This window comes from Buteo buteo, chromosome 14 (genome assembly GCF_964188355.1).
Source record: "Buteo buteo chromosome 14, bButBut1.hap1.1, whole genome shotgun sequence".
NCBI lineage: Eukaryota > Metazoa > Chordata > Aves > Accipitriformes > Accipitridae > Buteo > Buteo buteo.
The window spans coordinates 5698182-5718100 of NC_134184.1; the positions used below are offsets into that span (position 1 = coordinate 5698182).

A 19919-nucleotide genomic window follows, 5' to 3' on the forward strand; every position below is an offset into this window, starting at 1 on the left:
AGTGAAGAAGACAGTGAAAGACTTTCTTTCCAAAATTCAGGCCATTTATTTGTCCACAAAAACAAACAAAAAAACCCAACCAACCACCATGTAAAACTTCAGATGCTACCTGTGTTGTGTTTGATAATACATAATGGAAATTTATTCTCCCTACAATAAAATAAATTTGCATTTAGTGAAGCATTATTCTGTTGTCAAATAGGTATCATGAGTTCAGAAAGAGAATGCTTTTCCTCTAAAGTTGTTTTTGCAACTGGTGGCAGAGAAACAAAGATCTTTTCTCAGAGTACTTGCAAGTTCTGGTGAATTTCTGTTTTCCTGGAAATCTTGAAAACTTCTATTTAAACCTGAGGCAAATAATGGAGTTACAATTGGAAGGAGCACACAGTAACTGTCTGCAGATACTGCCTACCAGAGCAAACACTTACTACTTCCCGATCTCTAGGATGATGAATTTTGGGTTTGGTGTACAGTACTGCTACTGACCTTCCTTTTTGCTTCTGCACCTATTAAGAAGCACTGGCCCAATAAAAATGGGTCATATCGATCTGTTGTTTTAATTTGTGTAACACGTCTCCCTCAGTCCAAAAAGTTCACCACCTGTTGCCACTTGAAGAAAGTTACTTTTTAACCCAGTTCCATTTTAGAAAATAAACTTTTTTTTTTTTTAATAAGTAACAGGAGACAAAGTACTTAACCCACAGAGAGGGTACACAGGAACAAACTCGGAAAGTTTATTAGCCTACAGTAAGGACATCGGATGAGTTCATACTCATTTTTCTGCCACGTGCGCAGTTCAGTTGCCTTCAACAGTAAAAGGGGACATAAACTACGTTCAGATTTCTGGAAGGAAAAAACCAAACCCGCCAGTATCTTGTAAAAGCAACTTTAATGTACAGAGCCTTCCTTTTCATTTCTGTTAGCTTAAGAGTTGAAAAGGGAATGGATTCAGGCAGCAATATTCACTGGTTAGGCAGCACTAGTCCAGTACTCCTAGGTCCCAGACCCAAGCATGTCCCTGCCTTAAATCAAAAATTTTCTCAATATTTAAATGACAATTCCTCTCTATTTTAACTCAGCTATTTAATATGGAAAGAGAGCAACAGGAAAAAAAAGTTTCTCCTCCTCTCACTAGGTCTTGCTAAAACTTTCCTGGAGGAAATTTCAGCACCTCAATGCCTCCTCTGACTGAAAGGTAAAAATATTGGGGGGAAAGTAGAAGTAGTTTAGCAATATTGAAACAATTCCACCTCGACACTTTATTTTCACATGGTTGAATCGTTTTATCGTACCTTAAATGTTATCACAGATAAGCACACAATTATTCAGGAATACATTGTAAACTGTGTTTCAATAAAGAAGTTGAAAGAGTTCCTTCATCCTTTGACACAATGAATTGCAATATTTTTGCAGTGCAAACTGAATACATTTCCCAGAAATGTTTTGACAGAGCACTTTTCCAGACCTTTTTCTACTATGTCTGCTTACCTGTAACCACAGAGATTTCTCCCTCCTGCTGGGGACGGCAGTACTGCTAAGCACAGCCCAGTGTTCACCAGTGCTTCCAAAGCAATGGATATGCTTGCAACACTGAGTACAAGCAACTGGCATTTGGCAAGACAGTTTTCTGCTCACATTGCAGTGGAAAATTTGGACTGGTTAAAATAAGTCTTGACAGTTTTGTCCTTTTCAAAGGTTTAATTCATTTGTTGTACTTCAAGCTTAGTCCCAAATGGGTATTTAGAGCCACATTTTGTTTTGCACTGTACAATTTGTATTGCCTTGCACAATTTCTGTGCTAAATCGTAATTCAAAAACTTCCTTTAACCCTGCATATATCTCACCTTGATAGACACCACTGTTTTTGAAGATATCAAATTTTCTGTGTTACAGTCAATAAACAGCACAAAAAAATATTTATTTGGTCAAATAAATAACATCAACAACAACATTCAGAGGTAAAAAATTGTCCATATATAAACATAAAAATTGGACTGGTGATATTATGCTTACACACGTTTCTATTCCAAAAAAAAACTTTGCAAAAATGACTTAAATTTCTCTGTTGAATGTGCCTCATTTTAATGCAATATTTGCTTAGCTTGTAAATAACAGATTTTATATCTTCTAACCTCCAGCCTATATACACACACCGGCCCCTGACACTTGATAGGACTTCTTTCCATTTCATACAATATTTCCAGGACAAAGCAGGTGAGACACAAAAATCAAACCAGACCAGAAAAAAAAACCCCACCAAATTAACCAACTCTCTCTCAGTCAAAATTATGCCCTCCAGTGATCCTCTGAAACTTTATGGGCTGCAAAGTATATGTTACCAATATCTGGCTTTCACAGACGTAACCACTTTATTACAATGCATAGACTCTAGAAATCTTGAAAACCTGCTGGAAAGGCCCTTGTCGACATTTATCCCTCTGCCCACCACCTGAAATAGTAGTAACCATGGTGCCACTTTATAGCAACTGAGCAGAACTGCCTGTCCACTACCAAAAAAAGCACTATTATACTCTGAAAAGACAGAAAAGTGAGAGACTAAAAAGATGTAGTGGTATTCTAGTTTTATGCTTTTAGGATTTCTTATGAACAAAGTTCTCATTCAATTTAGATATTAAGAGGGTTGGGATTTTTTAAATTTAAAATATTATGGTTCTGTAAAGTTGGATGGAAATCCACAATTTAAGGTCCCAGTTTTTTCTGGCTTCATTATTGCCAAACATTCACCAGATGAGCAAGGTCTACCAGGAAAAGATTTAAAGAACAATCCTACCGCACAAGGCACAACGCAATCTAAATTTCATAACTGTAGCACTGGAGTCAATACAGCTGCACAAGGAAAAAAGTTTAGTATTTTTAAATTAGAAAAGTAGAATTTGCCTGCTGTTTCTAAAGTCCTATTTCAGGACAATCATTTTTACCTTCCAGTGAAGCACTCCAAAGTTGAAAACCATCACATTTACCTTTCCCCTAAGTGAAAGGTATGCTGACATTTCAGTCAGCTGACATTTTGGTCTGGAGGCCAAGACAGTTGAGATACAGGTGGTTATCTTTACCAAAGCAGACCATTACTACCAAGTCTGTTTTAATTTCATTTCTCTAAGTAAAAAAAAAAACACCAAAAACCAAAACCCTATATTGATTCCTGTGACAAGAATCTTCAAGTTTAAGGACCCACTACACAGTCCTACTGCAGCACAGCTACCTCTCACCCATCTCACTGGAAGCCTGAAAACATCAAGTGCATTTCATAAAGCCTTATCACCTACAAGTATGTTTACAAGGAACTGTCAGTTTTTATTAAAGAGTACAATTCTGACAACTGTAGAAAAGAGCTAGAAAATACCAATCCTAAAAGCTCAAAATTAAGCAAAATGAAAGCAAATTATGATCTTTAAGGTCCCTTCCAACCTAAACCACTCTATGATTCTATGAAATGAATCATCTCACTTTTGTAACCTGATGATTTTTGTGGAACCTAGTTCTCATGATGACATGAGTCTTATGGATGTTAAAAGAAATTTCATTTAAAAGGGTAGCTAAAACTGCTAAGCATTTGCAGATGGTATGAAGACTGAAGTCAGAACAGAAGTTCAGGGTCAACAAATTCTACAAAAGCCCCCAAACCCAACAAACTCACATGGTTAAATATCATGCTTTTACTTCTAATAATGTACTGTAATTTTCATAATTAAGTTTACCAACAGAGTCATCCTCCTCTGCTTTGCAACATAACCATAAACAATAAAAGATAGTTTGCAGTTAACACAAAATTTTTGCCAAGTCATACCTGAAGCCAACTGTGAAGAGTTACAAAAGGATCTCATGACAATGAGTACACTGGATGATAAAATGACATAAGAGTTTAACATAAAGATGGGCAAAATAATGCAGATGAGGGGAAAAATTGAAAAGTAATAAACAGTACACACACAACTCTAGGTTCAAACAAGATACTACTACAAAGGAAAGATCTTGTGGACATTATGGGCAATTTGATGAAAACTTCAGCAAAATAGCAGTTGATGAAGTATAAAGCAAGCAGAACATTTGGCGGTATCGAAGGAAAAACAGAAAAGAATTACACTACTACATATAGTCATGGAGCATGTAACTTTGAGTGATAAATCAAGTTCGCATCCCGCCCCATCTCAGAGATTACCGCAGAGCTAGAGAAGATGGGGAGAACAGCAACAGCACCATCAGCACTATGGAAAGGCTGACATATACGAAGAGGCAACGGCAAGGCTCTTGACAATAGAAAGAATGTGACATTCAAACAGAATGATGACGAGGACCACTACATTTTGACCATGAGGAGGGGGCCACTCAGTGAATTACGAGTTGGGAAACCATACAAAAGACAGTTATCTTTGCATATGGCAAACAGCTAGAGTGGGAAATTAAATGGCAGGTGATGTACTGAAGGGCAAAAACATGAACAAGTTTAAAATAACTTTTCAACTTAAAAATCAGGTTGTTTAAATAGTCAGAATCACCAACGGCTACTAAATTCAGTGGTTGAGGAGGAAAGTCCTCCTCGAAAAGCCTCTCACCCCAGCGACTAACAGCCAGAGTCATGCGGCAGTCAAGGCACGTACTGCTGTCCTCAGCTTACCCTTTTGCCTTCTCCACCTCGGGATGGCAGCTCCTTACAAGCAGCCTAATTCTGCAGCCAGGGCTGGTTACGGATCCATAGGGACATGCTGATCCTCGAGCCCTCCCATGAGAAACTCAACACTTTCATCTCCTATTTCAAACAAATGGGTTTCAGAGATGGCGGACTCGTTCTGCCTATCTTTGGGCATTTAAGCGCATCGCTGGTGACCAAAAAGCACAATCTCCATCGTCCTCATGCCAAAGGGGAGACAAGCACCTCCAAAGGACTATTCAGAATGTGAAGGCACAGCTTTATCTCCTGGGGCCGCCACAAAGCCACCGACCTAACCGGACAGACAGACGCCCACAAGGACTGGCAGACCACACGAGGTGACTGTGCCACCTGCGCTGCACTCCAGAGGGATAATTTACCAACTCGGGAAGGCAAAAAAAAAACCTCACAGAAACACGTGTTTGTTCTCAGGCCTCGCTCCCTTGGCCTTTGGCAGTTGTGTCCTGCTCCTCAAGAGACTGGAGAGAGAAGGGAGGACAGAAAGAGAGCGGGAAGCCAGAGACAGAGAGAAGAGGGACTGGATCCCCCACATCCTACAGAAGTGTCCGACCATTTCCAGCTCTGCGAGTGAGGTCCGGGTCCAGGAGACGGATTTAGTTCGAGGTCTTGCTCTCCAGCTTCTCCCCTTGAGTTGGATGTTGTGGCTTCTTACCACTTAGGACCTTTTACACCAAGGATTAAGCTGCTGGTTTGTCCCCTGCTGGCGATTCCACTTCAAAGGGCTGCTACTGTGGATACCAAAGCCTTTGAAAGTGGCCTCACCGCACAAAGTCGTGAGCATTAAATGAGGTCTTTAAAATAAAATAAAAAAAAAAGGGCAGAAAAAAAAAAAGCACTGCCTTTATAAACACATCAGTGCAGCCACTTTCAAAGCCTTTCATGCCTTCTCCACTGTGGCAAAGAAAATCTCGGGATTTTTTGGCTCCCCCTGCTCCTTGTTTAGAATTATGGCAATAAAGCAATCCAGCCCCAAAGTGCGTCCCAGCATTAGCAGAGGGGAACTAAAATACACACAGGAATTGTGGGGGGGGGGGGAGGTGGGGGAATAAAAAAAATAAAACCACGTGAAGCGAAAAGTTTTTAAACGCAAGCACTAGAGCTCCAGGACAGTGTCACGCCGTGCTGCCGGCGCGTGTTCAGCATGCCAATAAGGACTGCAGCACTGCAATCCCTAGCACGAGCAGCCCACGCACCGGCGTCCTCCTCCGAAAAAGCCTCTGGCCAGCCCGAGGAGGTGGCCCAGTCCCCACCGATTTTGGGCTGCGGGGAGAGGCGACGAAGGTGGGAGAGCCAGCCTGGGTCTCCTCGTGGCAGTCACGGGCTGTAGCTGGGGCTGCTGTGCCACGGGTGAAGAGAGGCGACAGGGAAATCCCGTACGTGTTATTGCAGCCTCTTAAATAAATAAAAGCGAGGGGGTGCTGGAGTCTTGACTCGTTAACCGGGCGCAGAGGTATGCTCCTGCCAGCGATGGGCCTGCCCGTCCCACTAGAGGCACCGCCAGAGTGTCTGAGAAGTGGGAAGGAGTACCCAAAAAAAGATAAAAATGGACTAAAACCACACTTTGATACCCTACAAGGCTGCCCCCACCTCGATGTCAGGAGGAGTCTCCCGCACAGAGCTGCCGGAGGAGAGCGTTAAGGCATAAACCCAACACGCTGAAACCTGGCATTGAAAACCGTCCATCTGAGCGCTTGAAAATAAACGGAAACCTTGCCACTTGGCAATTTAAGCTTGGTTTTAGACTAAGTTCAGGAGACTGCCCATAATACCTATAAAGTGCAAAAATCATGATAGGTTCAGGAAATTGGGGGGCAGAGGGCTGAGCCATTTAGTAGACCTAGAAGCATATATAACAGACCATTTGGGGAAAAAAAAAAAAAAAAAAAAAAAAGAACAACCATAAAAATCCTCAGAAACCCAGGGAATAAAAAAAAAGTATTCAGCCTGGATAGAAAAGAATGCTAGAGGATTTAAAAAAAACAGTTAAAAAAAAAATATTTGCTACGCCTATCTCTTAAAAGTGATCACACACAAAAAACATACTGAAAAGTTGCCTTCAGATTTCACAAGGAAAAAAAAAAAAAAAAAAGCATTTCTAACCAACTCCTAGCTTCCTTCCATAAACCTACAGAGGGAAAACATTTCTGTATTTTTCCTTACTTGTATTCTCTAATTCTGCCTATTGTCAGAGCCGCTGTACTCTCTGCAGGAGAGAAGATTTTACAGCACCATGAACCTCCAGACTGACCTTGTCTCTATTTATGAGTTCAGCGATGTGCGACACCCAGACCTTCCTGAAACACTGTTTATCATCCACTCAGAAACGGATTAAAAATTATTGATCTAAAATAGAAGAAATTAATAGACTCTGATATGAACCATCTATTCCTATTTCTTGATCCATTTCTTTATGCAACAACTGTACCACTAAATCTCTCCTACTGTCTTTATTAGATATCGGTTTTGTATTGAAAAAAAAAATCGCAAAAATGAAAAAACATATTTTTATGAGTGTGTGTATATTACATATGTGTGTATGCATTTGTGGACATGCATCTAGGTATAAAAATGGGGGGAGAGGGGAAGAAAGGGGAAGAAAAAAAAGAAGAGTGTGAAGATGTGTGTTTATCCCTTTTGTTTACAGCTGAGCTCTTCTAACTTGCAAAGTTTAAGGTATCACAAGCCCACCAGGTCCTCTGCCAGACTTACAGCTCCAGGAATCCTACAGGTCTTCTGCAGAAGCAGCAAGCTGCACACCGGCAGTTCTCAACACCTTCAGTAATCATCAGGAGCACAAAGAGTCCTCTACATAATTAGTATTTCTTTGTGTTAGTTATAAGGATTTTGCATTTAATCTCCTGTTGGGTACGCTCTTCAATTTTCACAGCCCAAAAGTTTTCCTTTTTTTTTTTTTTTGTGTGCCCAAAATACTGAACTAAGAACTTTACATTGTCAGCATTGTCAGAGGGAGAGCTCGGTGTTTTAATGGCCTTATTAAAAAAGAATAATAAAAAAAAATTGGGGAAATTAAGAAGTTGGCAGATTCTAGAAAGGGGCTGTGTTTCCTTCTTCTCTCGCATCCTCTACCCCAAATAGAGCCGAAAAGTTTGTTTTTAAAAGACGACTTCAGACTCCATATATCAATAACCAACAACTGTCACTGCATTTGCTAATAATCTATAAGAAGATTAGTTTAATTAGTCAAGCAGTTAATACTACTACTATTTGAACCAGTTTTCAGCACTGACACCCTCTTGAAATGAGTTTTATTTTCCTCAGGCTATAGTTTCAGCCTATTTACAGACCAGTTACATAGCACTGGTTCACACCAGTTAACCATAACACAGTGATATGTTATGTTTAATACAAATTAGCTTCACAATCAAAGGCTGGAAAATGGTTTTAAAAAGAAAATATACACTAACAAATTCTAAAGCAAGTGATTTTATATTCTCTTTTGCTACAATTTTGTAACAGCCATATTCACAAAAAAAGGGGGGGAAAAAAATCATTGGACTTTAAAGAAAAAAAGTTTCTTCCCTGAAAGAGGGAAAAAAAATAATCCTCAAAGTCAGAAATTCCTAGTAACATTAGAGAACAAGGTATCACTAATAGCTATTATGTGAAATTTAAATCTTAGCAATGTGCCTCACGATTTAGGAAATTAAAACCATATGTGAAATCATTAATGAGGAATTTCATTTGAACACTAAGTCGTCTTCTCATCTCTCAATACTATAAAACCTGAACATTTTACAGAACTTTGTACAAATAAACACAGTGCAGATTACTCCTGACATACTTGTGAGCAAGAGAACATTCATTCACAGCAGAGATGAGTTACCAGACCAGAGTGCCTGGAATCCCACGTAACATTATGAGCTGTGTTTCTTGCTCAGGGAAAAAAAAAATAAAAAAAAAAATTTGTAGCACACAACTATCTTGGGTTTCTACAAAACATACACTTACAAATTAAGAACTTGATTTGACTTTATAAACACTCTATAGTCAAAACACAGTACTTCAGGACCTGTAACTCCTACCTTCGGAAAATGAAGAAACCAATTCTAAACAGAGTAATTATTCCTGGAAAACAGACTGCACACAGTAAGATGTTACTGCACTAACAGCTCTGATGAAATCCACAGAGCAATTAAGCAGAATCTGGTCCAAAATACTTTTATTACCAACTATTTACATAAAAAATGTAAATACACAGAATATTCACTATCACCTCTACCCTCCAAGACAAAAGCCCACTTACCTATCCATATGAAGTAGTAATATATATACACATTTTGTCACTTGATTGTCTGTCAATAGTTTGATACAAACTATTTCACTGAGTGATGAATGCAAATTTTCACTTTGGCAGTCAGGCATAAGGAGGATAATTCTATACACTGCAATCTCCAAGGTACAAAAAACAGCCACTTAAATTATTTGGAAGTAAGAGACAGTTGCAAAACACAAGACTGAAAAGTTTTCTCTGAAAGGTGTGCATGAAAATAGTCTTATCTGCAAAAATTAAGAATTCAGCTCACATTTTACAGCTTGAAAAAGATTATTTGACTTGCTTCTAATCATCAATCTTTGCCTCACATGTTTAACACACTCAGCATGCAAACAACACATTTACACATCAATAGTGATAGATAGTTAAACATACATATCCATACCTCACGATTTTTAATAATAATGCTCTATACCCTGGCATGTTTTTCACTTGTCAGCAGAGTTTGAAATTCTCAGAAGACATGAGGTTGATTTTACTTATAAGAGTGTAGCATTTAAAAATAACCAGTTCATGACTGAAGATGTGTCAACAACCTAGCTGCAGGTCTTCAGCAAGTATTTCACCAGGGAGCAGGGAAGCTGAATCAACCTCCTCTGAGCAGAGTCAGCTGGGAGGAGCTGGGAGGTGATATTGGGAGTTTGGAGCCCATGTCCTGTACTTATCCTTGAAAAAACAGGGGATGGAGAGCTGGTCTAGAAGGGCCTATTTAATGCAATACTCTTAAAAGCAGTGTAACTTGTTCCTAGGATAAAAAAATAAATCAAAAAAAAATATCTAGACACTTTCCCCAAAATTACACCACTGAAAGCTTTTCTAGGCAGTAAAAGGTTCTTTTACCTAATTTCTTCTTAAAGAAATTGATCTTTAGTCTTCCTCAGCTCATACACTTAATTTTTCTACCAACATCCTATTTGAATAAAAGTCTCTATATGCAACGGTCATGGCTATTACAGGAGAAATAAGATGATAACATTTTCTTGCTGTTCACAGTCAAGTCTTGGAAAAAAAAAGAAAAAATTTAGAAAACTATATTATATAGTGTACTTATAAACGATGCTGCTATAACACAACTGAAGACAGCATGTTAATTCAGGTGGCAAATTGGGTGGGATCCTGAAAGGTGCCATCAATGCATATGGCAGTCTAAGAAAGTTGAAGAGGCTTCAGCACATCGCAGGATGAGGCAATGTCCTCAGACCCCTCCCGCAATATGACAGTAAAGTTTGCTTCCAGTCTAATAAATAATCATCATTAGTAACTCCTCTAGTCTTCCAGAATTTTACAGATTTCTGCCTAAATAATGCTTTTCCTTCTCTCCAGAGCACTTTACATACATCCTCCCATTCCTTCCTGAGGCTCCTCCTCAGTAAGAAAGTTGATGTGGCTCAGCACAGTGAAATCATTGCTCTAAAAGCCAGCCTGCTCATTAAATTATTCTGCTAGCTGTGTGCTCTCTCATTAAAAATGTATAAGATAATTGCAGCACATATTATTAACCTTGTTTTCCTTGTTTTCATGTACAGGTTCTGTTTTACAGCCGAGACAAAGACCTGGAAAGGGCAGGGGAAACGCTCAGCTAAACTACAATACGAAAAACTCTCCCGGCTTGCCTTCGAGAGTACAAGGAATCACAGTGCAGTCAAAAACGCCCATACTTTTATAACAGGGTAAAATACTGTAATCTTGCTGCATGGCTCCTACAAGTCTAAGACAGGCAGTCTTGGCTTTAGTTAAAGCCTCCAATAGGGAATTATTTAGATCAGCCAGTCTAATTCACCTAAATCTTCAAACATATCTGCTATAAACTTCACAGATTTCCAGGCTGACTCCTTCTCTTTCTTAAAGCTAGGAAGCACTACCAGACGACAACCCAGCTAAAAATCCAATTAGGGTAACAGCACTTCTGAAACACACTGACCTATTTCTTTTTTTACTTGCGTTATTTTAATATGCGTATACTCACATTCTATTTCTGACGAGAGCTATTTACACTGGAAATTAATTCCCGTTGAAAACAAGTTACCATAAAATCCACCTACTGCACCCAAACAGAATACATTCACCGGAGAAACACTGTTTCCCCGACTCCCCCAAGCAACACATACAGTATGCAGCACACTGCAGCAAACTCTTTAAACATTCAATAAAAGACAACGAACCTCCTTCCTACCTTGTTTAGCCCTGTCTATTCGGCACATTCCCAACGTGAACAGGAACATCTGATATAAACAAACAGCCGCATCTTTCCCATTGCATTCCCATGGTAAGTAATTTTCACATGAAACAATGAGCAGCCCGTAATTATTTTTTTTTTTTTTTTTTTGCGCGCGCTCGGAAAGCCTTGTGCCTTATCTGGGGATTTTTCCTCAGATGATGAAGCAAAGACACAGCCTAAACTCTGTTGCTGAAAGACTGCAGCCCTTCCTTCTCCCAGAGCCCTCCCAGCATATGGCAGCCAATCACACCCAGCTTCGTCAGCCCTACTGCTCTTAAACTGATCCTAACGGGATGATTGACATGGCAACACAGCACTTCTAATGTGTAAAAACAATGCATCCATACTGATGAACCAGGAATTTCCCTCGCACAGGGAAGGAGTTCTACTGGCGAGGTAAAGCGATACCTCCATGAAATAACATAACGCAGCAAAAGCAAACAACTCCTTTCCCCTCCACTGCAACAGCAGCTACACCATTTCTTGCACAAGGATTTTCAAAGCTTTTGCTAATCGTAAAGGCTTGCACAGGCAGCTTTTCCGAAATTGCAGAACTGCAATGATGCTGTTTTGGTTGTAAAGGTGAGCTGTGCACCATAAACCAATCCTTTACTTTAACATGCAGCCAAAACGCGCTCCGATTCAGGCAGTAATATTCTCATTTTCATACTGCATAATCTCATGTGCAGTGTTTGCATTTAACAGCAATACACGCATATTATCTTCCCAAATATTTGAGACCAGTTGTTAGGGACTGCAGGTATGGGATGCTTCTTGATGAAAACATGATCTGTACCATGGTGTTTTAATGTCCTTGGCAGACAAATCACATCAGCAGCATCTAAACCGCAGTTCGCGTGATTAGCTTACAACTGGTGTTCATTTGTATCGAGGTTCTGGCATAAGGACTATGCTACCAGTTGCCATTTTCAAGTCAAACTGTGGGCAGCTCGATACGCTTGGTGCACAAGGTCTGCTGTCAATCAGTTTTCCCACAAATTTTGCTGAAGTTTTAAAACAAGAGAACAAAGCAGCCAAGAATTATTGAACAAAAGTTGCAATTAAGAAAAAAACAAAAAGGAGCTTAAGCTGACAGTCAATCTTTATCCAGAAAGGGATAAAGACTGCAGTGCAATACTACTTTAGACAGCAGTTCATGCAATTCAAGCCATTAAAAAATGTGTAAAATGTGTTTAAAATTCCACTAAAAGTTTCGAAATATGAATAGACAAGAGGAAAACAAAGCTCTCATTCACTGGCAGCTCTGTCCCAAGGCCCCATTGTTTCCTATGGACTGTTTTGCATATTATAAACACAGCTTCCCAAAAATCCATTATTCCTCTATCCCGCAAGCAAAAAATCTCCTTCAGGCTCCACCATCTCCCACCCAATTTGTGAAAACCCTCCCCTCCCTGGCATGGCTGAAACGTGCTCCTGCCGAGGAGGGCCATGCCAGCCAGCCCTCGCTCTCCGCTCAATCATCCCCTCCACTCCGCTCTATATAAAAAAACCAAACCAAACCCCCCCAAAAACCCAAATAGTTGATCCTGGTGGGTCTCAAGAGACCGCGGGGACAGGGGCGGTAACTCCATCCGTTATTAAGATGGCCTGGTGCATCTCATCAGTATTTTCCACATTCTTTTGACTTTGCCAAACTCGAGCTGCCTGTGTTAAAAATCTTCCATGCTGGACATCTGCTGCAGGTTTTATTTACTTTTCTGCCAAAACACAGTTTGCCCATTTCTGCGATAGCCTAGACAAAAACATGTTGCTCTGCCACCCTTGTAATTCACTCACCGGGGAACTCTGGCTCCCCTGCCCACGCCAGGGCAGTCTTGAAATTTGGCAAAGTGCTGACCCCTTGCTTTTTGGGTTTTTTTGGTTTGTTTTTTGTTGTTGTTAAATCGAGGCTATGTTTCTTGCTGTACTTACGAAAATACTTTCCTGTTTGACAGAGCTTTAAAACCTTCTAGAATTCAGCTGACACGCACCATCTTTCTAATTTTTTTTTCTTCTGATCCCTACAGTGCAGACCTCAGAAAACGTTCTGCAGTAGGCATCCACCTCCTCCTCCAGCCATCCGTCCGTATGCGGCTGGAAAGGCACCAGCCCCACAGTGCGACTGAGCATGTAATGGGCTCAAGTTACAGGAGATTAGCAGGATTTCCCCTGTAACTGCTGCTCCCATCTGCCAGGGACCAGACATTGGAGCTGACAGCAGGAAGACAACCTCGCCTGTTGCTTTCATGACCCTTCGGCTGGTGCCCCACAGACATGCAGAAGACAGGCCCTGGAGAGCACACTGCAGAGGGGGTGTGAGAAAGATCAGGTGGAGCAAAACGTGACACGAAGCCGGGCAGAAGAGGGAGAGACAGCGATGAGAGGGAAAGGGAGGAAGAGATGCAAGAGCCAGAGTCTGGAAATCCTGGGTCTGGTCGAGCAGGAGGTTACAACAAGGAGATGGTGTCCAAGCCGGACGAGGAGCTGGGGACAGTGAGTGGCACGGGCACCACCAGTCAACCAGAGCCAGCCGCTCTCCCCATTGACCAACACGCACCTTCATACAGCAACACGTGCTGAGAGCTTTCGTGGTCCATTAGTTCGCTTCTAAAGAGGGAGGAAACTTGCAAGTTACCACAAAAAAAAAACCAACCCCAAAACCACCAAACACAAACACAAAACAAGCCACTAACACAACCCCCCAAAAGGCGAGGGTTCAGCACTGCCTGCACAACCCTATTTCGGCACCACCGCTTTACAGCGCATACGACAGTCCTCAACCCCTGCAGAGCTTCACCCCCAAACGGGGTTGAGGTGCTCCCAGATATCATTCCTAGGACCCTCGAATCACGAATGCAAAACTAGCAGCCACGCGCCCACCCAGCTCCTCACGTGGGTTATTACATTTTAGTTGCTCCCTTGCCAAAGGATCAGAAGCCCCTCTACTCAATAGGGAGTGCTGAAAATAAATCACATCACATTTGTGAACTCCATCAAAAAGCTCAAGAGAAAACGTACGATCGTTCTCAAAAATGGCACTTGAGTAGTGTGCAGCAAATAAGGCATGAGTTCATGGACTGATGAAAAAGAGATTTTTAAAAATACCTGCTCTGTACATTGAGGAGCAAGGAGCTCCAAAGTGCCTGGTCTCAAATTGAGATGTGCCCATGCGCCCATTCATTTTTCACATCAGTTACAAAGAAAAAGGCCAGGATTTTAATTTTCAGGCCAATTTATACAATCTTATTATACATTTAATTGCAAAATAACATCATCTTAGAGAAGCTGAGAAATTCAGATGTTAAACAGAACTAAGAGTAACAAATAAAGGTTAATTCCCAACTCAGAAAATGCCATCTGACCTACTTGACATGCTCCTATAATTAATGAATCAAGGGAAAAATTCTGCTAAAGGTGACTATTGCACACAATTTTCTGAAGGGTGCAGATATAACTTTTGGAGAAAAGTGGACTATTTTGGAAGTAATAAAGAGGAGGAGAACTGGAACATGCAGAACCCGCACAGTGGTTTTTTCCTTCTTTACTCTTGAATCATAGCGATTAGGTCTAATCCCATAAACAACTAAACAACAAAACTTCTCAATTTAAAGGAGTTTTGCAAGAAGCATGGAATATATATAACACTAACACTGAAGACACCCAGCAACTTAAGTGACATTCAGTACAGCAGAAAGATCATTTTGAGCCTTGCATAGATAACCCATGGCAACAGTTACATTTCTGTAAGTTCAGCAATGGCAAGAACAACTTCAAAACTATTTCCTATGTCAGTAATAGACTCTTTCCTTAGTAACTTCCCACAACTGCTACTACCAAGCAAAATCCAACCTTGCTAGCAACCTGGTCTGAATGACAGCATAAAGAAAAGTCAAGGCAGCTGCCAAGATTTTAAAACAAGGCACCTAGACCTATTCATGCATAATACCACTGGTATCAGCCTTTGCAAAATACCTCTCTCTCTCTGGACTGAAGTGATGGTAGAAATCATTATAAGTTACAAAATAAAGCATAATGCCAAAATTCAAGTTACTAACTGGAAGGAGGTATGCTGTTCCGAAAGGACACTGCTAGGTCTAATTTTGATTTTAAAGTTCTTCCGAAAAGCATATTTTTAAGTCCAGGATTTCAATTGTTTTAACTTCCTAGCACCCAGACATCCCAACGTCTCCCTAACCTACAAAAACTGGAGACTGATTGTGCACAGACATGAAAACAGGCTATTCTATTTTCATCACATACGCTGAGAGAAATACGAAATGAAAACACACCACAGAAGCAAGTGGATATCCAAGGTACATGTTAGGATTCAATCTTACCAAAATTAAGGTGGCTTCTGGAGGCCTTCCAAATCCCCTCTCTCCTTCTGCTCGTGGCACAAGGAATTTAAGCCACGTCTAAACTGTGAGATCCAAACACATGGGCTCAGGCACGCATCCAGCCTGTGTCCTGAATTTATTTTAGGATGACACCAATTCCCCATCAGGATGAAAACTGAGTACACGTGCACCGATCCTTCACAGGGTGGCTCCAGTTGGGAAGGGTGATGAAGGCATCAGCCAGAGGAGAGCTGCAGTACACTCCAACCAGGCTTTGTAGCTGAACATTTGAGAGACATATCCCAGGTGCCATGGAGAGCTGAGCTGCCTCTGGACTGTAGCCTTAAGCACTTAGCTTGAAATGTATTTGACCAAATATAAACAACCACATCTCACTGAGTCACCCTACTCCCCCTCCCTCTTCATAGTCACTGAGGAGAAATAGGCATTTGTGGGCTGTGATTCATCCTATCCCTAAGTAGCTATTCCAAGAGATTCCATCATATCCTAAAAGCATCTGTGTTTCTCTATTGGTTACCTGAGATGATCACCCTTAGGCGCCTTCTATCATGTCCTTCATCGAACGTCTAAGAGGCAAAACCTTACTACAGAAGAAGCTTTATTAGGAACATATTTAGACACTTAAGCTACATGCACTGGATAGCACTTTTGATTTTCAAATTCATTCACAATAACTAAAGACATTAACATATAGCTAAAGAACACCTGTATTTTGACAATGTACAGTTACAGCTTTGGTGTAAATCCTTAGCTTGCCATAAGCATGTTCCAGCTATGTTGCTATATAAGCTACATAAGCTTGTTCTCTAAGCTATGCTGAACATGTTCCAGGGTTTTTTTTTCTTCCCCTGACTGAACATCAATCCTCGCACTTGCTCACGCTTTCTTCCTCTGAACAACTGACTGACACCAAATTAACCTAAGAGGAGTTGAACTGGGATCCTCTTCCTGATTTTCTTTTTGCTTTTGGAGGGGGGCACTTTTGGGGGGAGAGAAAGTTGGTAAAACAACCAGTATCTTGCTGACTCTGTCTATATAAGCTAGGTAATATAAACTGACACAATAATAAGCTAGGTAAAATAAACTGGCAAAACACCTATATTGCCTTGCTCGTAGAACGCACAGTTATGCAAAAGTTTTTTCAGGAAAGTGATTCTATTTTTCTTCATGACAGCTGAAAAAAAAGCTGTTCACAGTTTGCTGATCTGAAATACCAAATCACAGAAGTATTAAAACACTAACATTTAAATTTTAGTCATCCAAAGCCAGACATCTAGTGCCGCCTTAGATGCCCCAGGGAATTCCTGTTGGCCTCCAGTGGCCACTGCTGGAAAGACTGGGTTACTGGTATGTCCTGGCTTATATCTGCCAGCCCCATACAGATGTCCCAGATATAAAACGGTCTAGTGTCATTTTAGATGCCATATATTTAGATACCTGTACCCGTCCAAAAATGTAAAGCATTTCCTCAATACATATCAGAATAGATCTTCCCAACTCTTCTAGCAGAATGTAAAAGGGTTACATACAAAACAGAAACCCCTTACCTTCAACTGCTGAACCCTACACAGTATAGATGTTTTATGAATCACAAGGAGTCATAGGGTAAAAGCACAAGCACTATTTAAGCCAGCAACGTATCATATATTCAAGAGAAATCCTTCTCTTTGCTAACTGACTTCATGTCCCCCTATTTTGTACAGCATCCACCAAAACCAGGAATTACGTGATGGAGGCCCCCCAAGCCTCTCACTCCAGCTGAAACAAACACCAAATGCTTAAGCCTTCATAAAAATGTAGTTTGAATCCATATTTTTATGAAGAATACTTTCCAAATGTGTCAAATTAAGAAGAAAGCAAGTGTTGTACCCTTTAGTCTTTAATACCCAGCTGGAAACAATGCGAAGGTGTAAACCACCACTACTCACTAATGCCTAAATTATCTTTAGCGAGACCCCTGTGTATTGGGAAGTTCTTCCATCGCTGATAAAAACATGCTCCTTCCTCCTCAGATCCCTCCATGACTAATTTCCTCCATAGCTATTGTTCAGGCCTCAGATTTGGAGTAGCTCCTATTCAAACCCACAACAGGAGGAAACCATTTGATAAATCACCTTGTCAGAGAACCTACTAACCTCAGCCACAAAGTCACATGGGCATAGGAAAACCCTCTTGTGTTTCAGGGAGCATAGGTGAAGGATGCATACACTAAACTTCTTCCCCTTATCCTGAGAATTTGCTGGCTTCCTGTAACAGCCAACCAACTGGGAAGACACAGGAGCAAGCTTTGTCCTCTAAAAAGTTCCTAAATTACCGAAAATAATACTTCACATAACTACACGAGAGACTTATTCCAATTATGTTTTCTGCAGGTAAACCAAATATTTTTTTTAATCTTCTACGAAGCTTCAGTTATCAGCCTCTAATATATCCCAGATCCTGCATATAATTCAAGCAATGGCTGCAAATAATAAATCTTCCGACCAGTGATGTAATGAGGACTCTCTAATTATCCTTTAAATCCAAAAGCTCTATTTTATTACTCCATTATAAACCCAAAGGGAAGAAGATGCCGCTGAAACTAAGCTACATTTTGAATTTTCCCATCTTCAATTAGCACAAAAATAATACAACTCACTCCATTAAAATTATTCTATTGGTTTTTCACACTACTGCAATACAGGTGTAAAACATCCCATTGCTATTTAACAGGTGACGCTAGCTCCCATTTCCCTACAAGCTGCCACTTAACAGCCTGTGTCTGTAGGGTAGATGCTCAGGGGCATGCAGGAAAATCAGCAAGCAATCTCCACTGTAAGCAGAGAAAATAGGCTCCAGGAGACTTCACAGAAAATGAGAGCCAATTGGATAATTTTTGTTTTTTAAAATCAGTAACAGTAGGATTCAATCCCTCACCCTTTTACAGCAATTAATAACCTGCACATGTAAGAGCAGAGGACTCCATATAATTAACAAAGCATTACTTTGGCAAGGAGGGAAGGCCTGGAGTATGTAAGTACAGGGTTTTATTTCTTTCTGTGAAGTATGGATGACAGGTAGGAGAAAGCTATGCCAAGTGAACTGCTGGCAAGCAACTAGTCTTTTGGTTAGCAGGCAGCTCTATCTTGTGAAGTCTATGAGTTTGTGTTCACATAGGCAAGCTTTTCTTTAAACATCAGATTTACATGCATTCACAGTCTCATGAGTTTTGCACCGAATTTCCATTTTTACCTCAAAAGAGGTTGTTTTGTTTCAGCTTGCTCTCTGATCACTGTGAAGTGCCAGGAATACTTTTAATTGTATAATGTTTTTAAACATTACGTTTGGATCTTTGCCTAATTACTCTGCCACATAATACTATATACATGATCATGAACCTTCATTTTTCCCAATGTCATGTAACAGAATCCAAAAAAATAAGTAGCTGTATACACAGGAAGAAACAAGAATGGTTTTCACTCAGGAAAAATAAGCAAAGCAATAAGAGTAATGAAGGGCAAGAAACAAGGTCCTCTAGCAGAAGCACTAGGTGTGGGATAAAATGGCATCCAAAAGCCTGATCTCTGACAACAGCATGTTTCAAGCAGTGCATGTCAAGATTTAATCCCACCACCTCAAAAATGAAGTAAATTAAAAAAAGAATGCTTCAAAAATCAAAATGCACATAGGACTTCATTCACCAGAGGTCCAAAGATAGGACAGAGAGTTTATTTGTAGGGAAAAGTCAGTCAGGGGACAGCATCTAGCTTTCTAAGATGGCATACTTCACCTCTTCTATATTTTTCTCTGACTCTCTTCTCCCTTTCTCAAAAAAAGCCTTATAAAATTGAAAAAGCTATTCATTTGGCTATTCCCTCTCACACCAACTCTAATAACAATAAAATATGAGAACTAATACATATTAGTAGAGCCATAACGAGATTAGAAGGCATCCTATCGGCTACCTTTGGCTTATTAAAGGTAGGACTAGGCAAAGGGGACTGCAGAGGAAAAGCACAAGATGAAGATTACACAGATCTTTTGCTGTGGGGTATATAGTCTTATGAACTTAAGATCGTAAGGCCAATTTCACTGCAGTCCACCTGCCCTCGTGGTGATCACAATGCCACCTCATCCCCTGAAGCCATCTTCGTCAGACCCGTGAAGAGGGGTTTGCCTGTTTGGGCAGTATTGACCATCAAAGAGTTCTACCCCTTCCCTCTGGGCCGGGTGAGACCAAAAGAAACCCACTGACAAAAACAACCTGCAGGTCCTCAGGTCATAAATACTTAGGCCAACAATACTGATCTCACTATTGGTCACTGAAGCATTGCTGTGTGAACTACTAAAGCTGTACTGAGGACATGAAATTAAGTTTAC

At 40.5% G+C, this 19919-nt stretch overlaps 1 protein-coding gene across 7 annotated transcripts in view; it reads right to left on the reverse strand.

The window, feature by feature from the left end:
* MBNL2 (muscleblind like splicing regulator 2) overlaps positions 1 to 19919 on the reverse strand; it is a 112693-nt gene that overhangs the window by 85030 nt on the left and 7744 nt on the right. For 2 of the 7 annotated variants that reach the window (XM_075045949.1, XM_075045948.1), the window contains exon 1: positions 11158 to 11621. The exons of 4 other annotated variants lie outside the window; for them this stretch is intronic. The gene's annotated coding sequence lies outside the window, so the exon portion shown is untranslated. Of the gene's footprint in view, positions 1 to 11146; positions 11622 to 19919 lie in introns of those variants that run through there. One more of the 7 variants, XM_075045950.1, reaches the window with a different exon arrangement.